Source organism: Mustela nigripes, unplaced genomic scaffold, assembly GCF_022355385.1.
Source record: "Mustela nigripes isolate SB6536 unplaced genomic scaffold, MUSNIG.SB6536 HiC_scaffold_899, whole genome shotgun sequence".
Classification (NCBI taxonomy): Eukaryota; Metazoa; Chordata; class Mammalia; order Carnivora; family Mustelidae; genus Mustela; species Mustela nigripes.
Window position 1 is genome coordinate 1 of NW_026740306.1, and position 10,291 is coordinate 10,291.

The 10,291-nt window shown below is 37.2% G+C and overlaps 1 long non-coding RNA gene across 1 annotated transcript; it reads right to left on the reverse strand.

The window, feature by feature from the left end:
- Window positions 1–258: 258 nt before the first annotated feature.
- Window positions 259–8,697, reverse strand: LOC132008757 (uncharacterized). The gene is made up of 4 exons (XR_009401714.1): window positions 8,397–8,697; window positions 7,862–8,120; window positions 4,062–4,163; window positions 259–714 (listed from the first exon to the last, which is right to left on the reverse strand). It is a non-coding gene; the product is annotated as an uncharacterized LOC132008757 (long non-coding RNA).
- Between the last annotated feature and the right edge of the window lie 1,594 nt (window positions 8,698–10,291).

The following is a 10,291-nucleotide window of genomic DNA, read 5'->3' on the forward strand; positions in this document are numbered from 1 at the left end:
TTTCTTTAATGTGTCATAAATCCATAAGACTTTTCATCTTGAATGGACCTTAAAAATCACATCATAGACAGTCTCTTCATTTAGAAATGATGAAATAATTGCAATGAAATGCAATTTAAGAGACTAAGTGGCCTTAAAATGAAATTCATCATCAAACACCTAATTTAGAATCTGAAAATAACAGTATCATAGAACACATATGGGGCATAACTCCCCTTCCTTACTCTCTCCAGGTTTTAGGCTATGTACTTACTGACCAAAAGAGGGCAGGATAATCAAGATGCACAAATACTGAAATACCAAAGCTCATAACCCACACAATATTAGAAGGTTCTATGACAAAGCTTTCAGGTTGATGTTAAGTCAATTAACTTGCCACTCTAAAGATATTTAAAAATGATAATGACAGCACTTTGCAGAAATGGTTATAGCCCTCTGGCATTATCTGTTAAAATGACCATTTATGGTTCCATCCAATGTCAACAATTCTACATACAGCACAAGACATAACAAAACTATTTTAAGCTCCATTGTTGAGTAGAGTGAATGTACCTCCCAGCCTTCAATGTGAGACTGCCATTCCTCTAAGACTTCTAACTTCTCCATCTGCCTCTTGGCCTCGTTTATGTTGTAACAGACAGCTTTCACGACTTGGAGGGCTTCCATTACCGCTGCGTAGTCACTGTGTTTCCTTGGACTCTGTTTCAGCAACTCCTGTTTATATACACAAAAAAATAAATCGCCCTTTGATCTTCAGCTTTCTGGTATAGCATGTTCAGAATGGCCAGGAAATGAGAAGTGCAGAGATTGTGAGAGCCACTTTCAGAAGGGACATCACAAACTCCACTAAAATTCAGATCAAAAACAAAGGTTGAATCAATGAATATACATTACCCTGACACACATTTTGCAGCTCCTTTAATTTTTTTGCCTTAAAATTATTTTGTTTTAAAAACTAAATTAGATTTCTCCTTTTGAATTGTCAAATATCTCACCTGCAGCATGTAATTTGTTTCTAAGATTGACCTCTGCTCCAACAGAAATAGAACTCTGTATGTCTTCCTAGAGCCTTAAGGAACATTAAGTCTTTATATAAATATGTCTCATAATATCAAAAAAAATTTCAATGCCTTATTTCCTAATACACCTTTGAGAAACTACAAAAACATGCCATAAGTAAAGCAAAATTTTTAAATAATGTCTTATACTCTAGCAAAATAAATAACTTACAAGTTCCATGATACTCCATCACTAACAGAGCAATTATGCTATTTTCACCAAAAACCTGGTTTCACTTTCTGCAATGAATGAATTGCCATAAGCCCCTCCACAGATTATTTTTTTGTTGTTGTGGTTTTGATTTTGGGGGTTTTGGGGGGCATTTTATGTTTTTTTTTTCCATTTAGGATATCAGAGCAAGCGTGATCTTTAATATTTTAAATTTAAAAGGTTTTGTTTGTTGTTTAGAAGCACAAAATTAAACATCTTCACCCACTGTGTAGACAGTTGTGACCACATTGCTTTTTAATCAGTCATTTGTTTCTTTACTACAGTTGCCATCATCACGTAACTAACACAATTACAGAAATCCTGGGGCAAGTCTTTAAAATAATTTTCTCAATTCTTAATATCCAGTGGGAAATTATGCAGTTGTTATACTCTCTTGAGGGCTGTTACTGTTGAAACTTCTGCCATAAACTTTGACCCTGCATTCAGTATGTTCAAACTCCATTCTGCAGAGCTATCGCCAGAAGAATACACATTGCATCACTCCCAACATAAAATTTAAAAACTTATGTTGGATCACAAATCCATAAAAGAGATATGCTAGCTTCTCTAAAAATTCTAAAGTGCAGAAGTATTTGTAAATTATGTGAAGTGGTCAAGTCAGTCTGTGGACTGTGATTTGAGGTCCTATGGAATTGTGCCCAGTGGGTATCCATGAAGTTGAGACATGAATGTAGACAATGTGAAGTAGCAAGAAAAATAACTAGTAATAATCTTTTGTCAGTTACTTTCTATGAACACTGTACTGGTTGGCCACACCAATAATTTCAAGTTCCACAAATATGACCAATAGTTTAACACAAAGTGTAACCTCTAATGTTTTTCTCTGAATAAATAAAGCCAACCGAAATCAAAGAGATTATCAGCACAATGGTACTACAACAAAAAAATTATCAACACCAACATATCTACTACACAAGTAAATAGTTTCTTTGTGAAGATAATCATCCAAAGAAGGGGAAAGATGGCATCTTTCCACTTCTTGAAGGAGCGCTGAGTTGATCATTTTCTTCCTAAGCAAGGATGTGGCCATTATTCTATCTGTTGAGAGGTCAGATCAGCCAACCCTATCTGGTGGTCATCCCCATCCAGAAGTTATTTAGAACAACTACTTAGCATGATATCCTTCTCTTAATATCACTATCCCTTCTGACTCTTAAAACAAACAGATGCCTGGGATTGCTAAATCAGGTCCAGGAATAGCTGATGTGATCTGAGTCACCAAGTCAAGAGTCTGAAAGGACTCTCAGAAAGACAGGAGTCATGTTTGCCCCAACCTTCCTGTACTGAAGACCATATTAAAGGTCTGCAGAACTGAAGATCCCCATGTTAGCTTCCCTCTGTGGCTTAGCCAAGCAATTTTAACTTGTTTTTTTAAATAAGGAGAAATTGTTTTCAAAGAAATTTTACACAAAAACCCAATTATGCAACTCATGGAAGTTGTAGTTAAAAAAATGTATTTTAAGTTCAAATTCCTTATATTTGTTTCTCAAAAAGTAAATCAATAAGAACACCAGTTAATATGTGCATAACATATTGAAATATTTTAAATTTTTTAAAATTTAAAGAAGTAGTTAAACTATTAAGATAAATCAGAATCAAATATATATGAATAATAATAGCTAACATATACGGAGTACATACTGTGCTAAATGATTTGCATAACAGTTTAATTACTATTTTTATGTAATACATTTTCCATATGTGTGTATATATATATGTATATACACACATACACAGACATACACATCCGTTATACACATCCTTGCAGACATATGCTACAATTTCATCATCATTATTTCTGCTTCATTAATAAAAACCCAAGGCTTTAAGAAGTTAGAATATGTATTCAGTCACACAGCTAGTAAGCAGAATACTTAGGATCTGAACTCAGAGCTCCCGTGCTCAACCACAAACACAAATGGCTGCTGTGGTTCCAAGAAGCACCATTTCCAGAATTGCTATTCCAATCTATTCACATATTCTTACAGTACAAGCATAATTAGCACATTAAAATATGGCACCTGGGTGGCTCAGTGGGTTAAGCCGCTGCCTTCGGTTCAGGTCATGATCTCAGGGTCCTGGGATCGAGTCCCGCATCGGGCTCTCTGCTCAGCAGGGAGCCTGCCTCCTCCTCTTTCTCTCTGCCTGCCTCTCTACCTACTTGTAATCTCTCTCTGTCAAATAAATAAATAAATGTTTAAAAAAAATATGATTTTCACAATAACACTTTTAGTCATTGTAATGAGGCAATGGCCTACGACCATTAATGTGTCCAGAGGCAGTACTTGCTTAGCACGGTCATTCTACATCCTACCATTTATTGTCCCATGTGACCCACAACATTTCCTATAATACTGATTCAAAAACCAAACTGTGAAATTATGTAACTTTCACTTTAAGTTCATTAGCATCAATGGGGAAGTCAAAAAATAAAACAATAGATTTACTTAAGATAATGAACCCTGTAGATAATATGCAATATAAACTTGTCATAAGATATTTAATGGGATCTATCTTGAAACTAATGCATTTACTCTAAAGAAAACTCAAATGGATAAGTTTTATACAGAGAGCACTAAAAGTCTCCTTTCCTAAAAGATTTGTTTCCTAATCCATATATATGTGATGAAATAGCTATTTTTCCTAGTAACTCTGAGCTGCACTTTCTTCAGAAAATCAGATTATTTAAAAGAAAAAAATTTAAAGCAAAATATGCAGCAAAATATGCAGATACAAGAAAGATACTACAGTAAAATAAACACATAAAATACCTTCAAAATGAGAGGGTATTTGCAAATTCTTTGTATTGGTGTTACTAAATATCCTTCCAGGGGAACATCTGTATTCTTCCGTCCTCCAAGTAGCATGCAGTTCTGCAGTGGAGATAAAAATAATCATGAATTTTTAAAGCTGAAGGCATGAAATTTTCTTTTATCATAAAATTTTCTGTCAAAAACTTGTGAAAGCCTGTCTTTATACCTTCTTTCTCTGAGATGAGCCTGGGAAATCACAAAGAACATTTACAGATGACAAAGAGAAGTATTTTCATATCACGTTAGTTATAGAAACCAAAATATGTTTCAAATACATACCTTTAAAATTAATTTTCATGTACTATCCTCTGAAGTCTGAAGAAAAGAAATAGGATAGAAATGGAGGAATAAATGATGGGTAGGTGGATGGATGGATGGATGGATGGATGGACAGATGGGTGGATGAATGGACTGATGGATAAATAAATAATAGACACAAAGATACACAGATCAATCCTGCTTATAAAGGGAGTTGTGTTGTAGCTGAATTGTGGTGTTGTGCTGTGTTGTAAAGAGCAGGGCTGGCGACAACTGGGTTCTATACATCCTCACCACTGACTAGTGATGCAACTTTGTGAGGGAGTCCTGTGAGCATGAACCCCACTGTTGCAGAACTTCCCAGCAGACAAAGGGCTTCCGAGAACTGTTATGAACTAGGAGATGTTATGGAGGATGTTATAACCGACCACAGATAGACTACCAGGACATGGGGTACGTGCTACAAGCAACATCAGCAGGAGCAGATGAGCAGCCTCGCACGTACAGCAGACCGCAGATTAACCGCAAGCGCCTTTGACGCAGTGACTGAACTGGCATATAAGCAACACTGGCCCTCTACTTGTCAGAGGGCTCTTGGGACACTTTCGCTCAGATCATCCTCCCGGTCGATGCACCCAAAAGGTGTGCTCCAGGGAGGGGATTGGTCACCTTATCAGGCGATGCACCCAAACGGTGTGCTCCTGAGAAGGGGATCGAGCCCTCTCCCTAGCCCACGTGGCTAGAGTTGTCTGTCTTGTATTAGCTATTGTGTGGTACACGCTAATAAACAGTTTTCGCTTTCAGTTATTGTGTGTGACCCGTTTGCTTCCACCATCAGACCGGCTCACTCCCCTGGGAGCTCCGTGAGTGGCAGAGAGCTCCCACTTTGGGTTGATTTCAGAATACTAGTTTTCCTGCCTGTAAAACTGTCATGTTTTAACCAAGTGATTGCTAAATTACTTTTAGTTATAATACACTACCAGTGACAATGTCCAGCCAGTCTCTGAGAAGGAGGTCAGGTATGATCACCAGAGAGGCAAGATGAATGGAGAAATCTCAAAAGCAGCAATAAGAATAAGATGTAATAGAAGAGAGAATCAACTCTGATTAAAAAAAAAAAAAAAAGCCTATATCCTCTGAAGCATCTTGTCTTTATTTCATAGTTTAAGTATCAATTTAAAAAAGAAAAAGATTAGAAACTTGTGCCAAATCCTTTTCCTACAATGCCTATCAGAGTGGCTGGCAAAAAGAAAGTAGTCAATAAATATGTAATAAATGGAGAAAAGGGCTCCTCAAATATCATACTGATAATTTAACAACCTTTATACCAGCATTTTACAAGGGCTGAGACTACTGTCTGACATACATTGAGAAGCGAGACCAAGAGCTAAACAGGAAAGGATGAAAAAGAAAAGACTGGGGGTAGCAGTATATGTCCCCACCCCCGACTGTCGTGAGCAACTTGGCTTTAGCCAAATGTATTCATGTCAGCAAAACTAACATCATGCCTTTAACTTCACCCAGACACTTTAGAAGACAGGGAAGCAAAGAAATGTTCTGACTCAAGCATGCTCTTTGAGGGCTTCATCCCCCATTGCAATCAGTTTACCAAAATATTTTTTCCAACCCCACATGGTGCTGTCCCCAGAGGAACCATATGAAACACAACCATGTACATCTCACTGTATTTCCAGTGATGTTTCAGCATCCCTACATAAGTTAGCACCCCTTATAAACACATCCACCCCTTTCCCCATCCCTGGGTTGAAGTACCCTAAGAATTTCATGACTGCTTAACACACTGTTATTTCCTTGTCTAATAGGCCTGTACAGATCATGGACTGTCTTCATAACAGCAGAGGTGGGTTGTCACTTTAGACTGGCTTATGAAAGCCAACTCTCTCTCCATGCGTCCAGAAAGAATATCTTCTAAATGACCTCCCAGAGATCTCCCTGATGATGAAAACGGTGGTGGCATATCCAAGTATCCATCACCAAATCTGTAAACTCTCACCTGTCTTCCCAAGGGTGACTGTTATTAACCCCCATTTTACAGAGATGGAAAATGACACCAGCGATGTACTGAATTTCTTAAAGTCATTCAAGTAATTAGAGGTCACTTAGTACCAGAGCGGGAATTATAAAAGCCAGGTTTCCTACCAGACTGTGCTGTAAGACCATATAAAAACCAGCACTCTTCGGACTTTACTGGCATGGCTTGACACAATTCAGTCAATAAACTAGACCAAGGGGATCAAAGAGTTGACTATGCTGAGAAAAGACCGGATTCACTAAGACAATGAAGCTCTAACACCTCCTAAAAAGCCCTAAAATTTTAGTGGCATACACACCTCTTCTGGCTGTGGCAGAGAAAAGGGATCAGTAAATCCTCTTCCAAAAAAAACCAAACCAAACCAAACCAAAACAACAACAACAAAAAAAACAACTGTAACCTCAGCAAACTGTCAAAAATATCAACTTCAGAGCTCTGGAAATCAACTAAAGTCAAACAAACAAACAAACAAACAAACAAAAAACCAATCTTTTTATTCATGAAAAACTGTGGAAATTTCAGCTAAGAAAGGTGGGAGTCTATAACATTCTCACAAGAGCTTCTCCCACCTTCCCTCTGCCTCCTCATGCCCCCATCCTCCTCAGCTCCCCCTGCACAGTAGCCCTATCAAAATGGTGCTTCCACAGTGGCTGTCCTGCAGTGGCTCCATCAAAGGGGCCCTGACATAGTGATAGACCCTGAAAACCTGCTTTCAGGTAGACCCTTTACTGCAGAGGGTAAATATCTCACTCCTGAGGGCATTGTCAATAAAGTTAGCACACTCTATAAGAAAAATGGAGAATGCCCACAATTCTGTTGGCCTGAGATTACAGCCCTCTTTGGAGCAGATATCAGGCTGTGCATCTGTAGAAAAGACCCAAAGGGGAAGGGGTATCCCCATGGAAATAAAAACCTAGATCTGACTTGAAAACTGCCTACCCTTTGAATGTCTCCCCCAACCCCCACCAACTAACACATAGATCCATAGACAAGATGATTAACGATGTTTAGTCACCTCTGACAAACCACCAACAGAACTAAGTTAAGCAGTTACTGGAGTCACCCCCTAAAAAGAAAGGCTAAATTATAAAACAAAAAAAAAAATGAGTAGAGATAGCAGCTGTACATACAAGAGTCACAGGTTCTTAAATCAAGTCCAGGAAAGTTACAACAACAAAACAAAACAACACAAACAAAAAACAAAAACCAACTTCAGGAAATAGACTTGATAAATTAAGATGAATATTGTTCTTAGAGCAATCACACTAAACACTAAAAACACTAGACAGTAAAAAAAAAAAACTAAAAAAAACACTAAAAAACTAAACACTAAAAAAAATAGTTCAAAAACAGCAACAGAGGAGATAAAACAGTACACTAAGGAAGGTAAAGGAGGAACAGAGGGGCAACAATAAAAACACATACACAAAAAACAGTAAAACGATACCTTTCAATACAATATCAATAATTCAGTTAAAGATCAATGAATGGAACACTCCAATCAAAAGTCAGAGATGATCAGGCTGGATAAAAAAGCAAGATCCAGGGCGCCTGGGTGGCTCAGTGGGTTAAGCCGCTGCCTTCGGCTCAGGTCATGATCTCAGGGTCCTGGGATCGAGTCCTGCATCGGGTTCTCTGCTCAGTAGGAAGCCTGCTTCTCTCTCTCTCTCTCTCTCTCTCTCTCTCTCCCTCCTTGTGATCTCTGCCTGTCAAATAAATAAATAAAAATCTTAAAAAAAAAAAGCAAGATCCATAATGATGTACTATAGTTGGCTAATTGAATTTAAATAAAATACACTTTTTTTTTAAAAAAAGGTAGGATCTAACTATATACTGTCTCCCAGGGACATGTTTTAGATTCAAAGATCTAAATAGTTTGTAAGTAAAATACTGGAAAAAGACAAACAAACAGTACAAGAAGTGTCATGGCTATAATAATATCAGCCAAAACAGACTTTAAGAAAAGAAATATCCCGGGGCACCTGGGTGGCTCAGTGGGTTAAGCCTCTGCCTTCAGTTCAGGTCATGATCTCAGGGTCCTGGGATCAAGCCCCACATCGGGCTCTCTGCTCAGCACGGAGCCTGCTTCCCTCTCTCTCTGCCTGCCTCTCTGCCTACTTGTGATCTCCATCTGTCAAATAAATAAACAAAATCTTTAAAAAAACAAACAAATAAATAAATAAAAAAGAAAATAAATATGCCTAGGGACAAAGAAAAACATTTTATGATCAATAGAAATACAAATACAAGCACTTTCAATGAGTATATATTTAACAACAGAGCCCCAATACATATAAAACAAAACTGACATAATTGAAAGGCAAGACAGACAATTTAACAATTAGACCTATAGATTTCAATATCCTACCCTCAATAACTGACAGAACACCTAGAGGAAAAGACAAAGAAGAGAAGAACAACACTATGAACAAAACTGACCTAACATTTATAGAATATTCCACTCAACAGCTGCAGAATATGCATAGTTTTTAAGCACACATGTAGCATACAGAGAGGGGGAAAAAACAAAAAACTCCAGGACAGATCACATGCTAAGCCATAAAAATGTCTTAATGAATTTAAAAAGATTTAAATGATTTAATTATGTTCTCTGACCAAAATGGAATTAAATTTAAAAAGTCAACTACAGGAAGAAATTTGAAAAATTCCAACATTGGGAAATAAAATAACAGAATGTTAAAACTGATGATTCTAAGATTTTACCCTAACGACAAGCTCAAAAGTCAATAGGCCAGAGATTTCTGGATGCTGGAAGAACACGTGAAACTCCTAAGCCAGAGCTACAGGACTTTTTTCCCCTTAGAGCAATAGCAGTAGCCAGAGTATCATTATTTGGGGGCCAGTTTGCCAAGGCTCAGTTCCCAAATTGCAACACAGGGAAGACCAGGTGGCCCATGCACATGGGACACCAGGAAAGGAGACCTAAGGCTAAGAACCATGCATCTTTCATGAGGTCAGCAAGCATGACTGCCCATCGCTTAGGAGGAAGAGAATATCTCTACTTTCTGATATAAACATCCCTTATATTGTGATATAAACATCCTTTAAAGATCAGCCAGAACAAAAGCAGTCAGTCCCTCCACTCAGAAAATGTGCAGGGACACAGTCCCATGCAGAACTGCCTTCCAAGACAAACTCTAAATAAAGAATAGACTATAGATATTACAAAGGAAACTAGACCTTTTCAATAACAAAACATATGAAAAATTTTAGGGAATAAAACTAATGCAGTGTGTAGGGCAAAATTCATAGCTTTAAACACCTATGTTGGAAAAAGCAAAAAGGTTCCAATAAAAACTCTTGACAAACTATGAATATAGTGGAACTTCTTCAACTGTAAGAGGACATCTGTGACAACAGTTAACATCACACTTCATGATGAAAAACTGATTGATTTCCCCCAAGATCAGAAACAAGGCAGGCATGTCTGTTCTTATCACTTCTATTCAATAGTAAACTGGTTCTAACCAGTGTAAAACCCAGGGAGAAAAAAAAGACAACTATATTGTAAAGGAAGTAATATAACTGCCTTTACCCTCAGATGACTTCATTCTATATGTAAAGTGTCCTAAGAACCTACCAAAAAAACTATTAGAACTAATACATGAATTTAAAGCACATGATACAAAAATATACAATAAACAAAAATAAATAAAAGTCAAATGTTTATATGGTAGCAATAAACAGTCCAAAAAATGATATTAAGATCATTCCAATCACAACAGCATCAAAAAAGAGCGAAATACTTGGGAAAAAACTTAACAAGTAAGTATAAAACCTGAATACGGACTTCTTAAATAAAATGAAAATATGTTCATAGGAAAAAAATTTAATAAATCCTACTTCAACAAAATGT